At 35.4% G+C, this 1,890-nt stretch overlaps 1 non-coding gene across 1 annotated transcript; it reads right to left on the bottom strand.

The window, feature by feature from the left end:
* Positions 1 to 1,204: 1,204 nt before the first annotated feature.
* On the bottom strand, positions 1,205 to 1,278 carry TRNAR-UCG. Its single transcript has one exon. It is a non-coding gene; the product is annotated as a tRNA-Arg (tRNA).
* Between the last annotated feature and the right edge of the window lie 612 nt (positions 1,279 to 1,890).

The following is a 1,890-nucleotide window of genomic DNA, read 5'->3' as shown; positions in this document are numbered from 1 at the left end:
AAGGTGACCTTCGAATGGGAGATTGATCAGGAATAGGAAAATGATATGTGGGGGCCGTGGGCTCTAAACTCGCTCATAAGTTCAGGAAGTGAGCTGGGATTGGGAGGCTTGTGCCCAGATGGTTTGGGCTAACTGTATCTCGAATCAAATGGGTCTGGTCTCTTCCACACACTCAGGCCCATTTTCTTATTTGGGCCAAGGACGATTTTTGGCCCTAACAAGTAATTAATCAACTCGAGTTCGATTACAGTAGAACTCGACTCTATATGTTCACAAGTATTTCCAAGCTCGGTGAGTTTATAGTTTTTAAAGTAATAGGAATCATATGTAATTTAAAAGTTATAAAATTTGCAAATCCACCCCTATTAGATGAGCTTGAAATCGAATTCAAACTCGAACTCGATTAAAACTCGAAAAAAACTGAATTGTACGAACTCGGTTTCCAATTTCAAGTATCGAGTTTGAGTTCGAACTCGATTTCTTAGGCTCAAACTCGATACTATAGTGATTGAGTCGAGTTCGATTTCGATTTCACCCCATGTCCAGTTATTTGAAGCACCTAAAACAGTCCCACGTCTTCAGTAAAGAACTCTCACTGTTACTTTCGTCCTCTCCGGGTGTCAATCTTTTAACTCTCGCTTGCAATATCCCATTTCTTTCCCGTTGCAGAAGAATGTCTGGAACAAGCTAAGAGCAACAAAATATGTATCTATTGAGATGGTAAAATTTTGAAAGGTAGTTGTAACCAGTAAACTCTAATAATAATAACCATATAAATTAATAATAATGGGAATAGGTTTTGTAATAATTGAGAGGGGTTTCTGATTTGGTTATATATGATTGGCGTGTGTTTGGTATGTTGGATAATAAGAAAACTATCATTGTGGTGGAATGTGTGATGATGATCCAGTTTTGGGATTTAACTTGGGAATTATATTCAAAAGAATAAGCAAAACCAATTTCTTTACTTGTCCAATAATCATGGAGTTGCAAAAGCAGTACTTGTGTTTATAAACTTGAGTTATTTGTTGTATAAATTATTTATATAGGGAATGAAATCAAAGTTGAATATTGGACAATCTAAATTTAAGTTTACATATCCATGAATTTGTTATAAAAATGTTGGTACCCAACTCTAAACAAATGGACATACTCTAAGGCCCATGTAAAAAAAAAAAAAAAAGGGAAAAGTATGTACCCTAAACGACCACAGTGGGAGTCGAACCCACGACCTTTTGATCCGAAGTCAAACGCGCTAATCCACTGCGCTATGCGGTCTTATGATGTTCTTTGGTCGTTTAAAAATATTAATACATAAAAAGGATTTTATACTGTAGATACACAGTAACCTGAAAGTGATAAATGATAATTTTAACCGACTAAATGATAATCTAGGAGGTACAAATACTTTTAAAAAATCATCGATGCATTTTATATTTTACTATCTCTCAAGGGATTGGATTATAATAAGCCCTTTTTTATCTATCAAAAGAAATAATTTTGCGTTGGTTTTGAAAAGAAAAAAAAATAATGATAAATCTTTGCTTGCAAATTCAAATTGAAACATTTAAATCTAATGGTAAAAGGGCACTCGAGTCTTGTTACCCAAGCATATATGCATTAGACAAACCAAAACCCTCTATGGGAGTTGATGTCCTCTCTTTGCTTCTTGGGAATTTGGGTGTGATGGATTACCTGAGATGTAAGGTGACCTCCTCTTTTTACATCTTGGGATTGGTGGTGCTACAAGAGTCCATTTCGACTCTTGGAACCTTTTGAATGGTGTTCTAGTTCTTTGCTTTTGTGTTATTTTTGGACGCAATCTTGCAAACGCTCGTGTTCATAGACTTATTTTTGCAAATACTTATGCATATGGTTGGCACTTTTGGA

This window comes from Pistacia vera, unplaced genomic scaffold (assembly GCF_008641045.1).
Source record: "Pistacia vera cultivar Batoury unplaced genomic scaffold, PisVer_v2 Contig150, whole genome shotgun sequence".
In the NCBI taxonomy this organism is placed as follows: Eukaryota; Viridiplantae; Streptophyta; class Magnoliopsida; order Sapindales; family Anacardiaceae; genus Pistacia; species Pistacia vera.
This window is presented reverse-complemented; position numbering and strand designations above follow the sequence as displayed.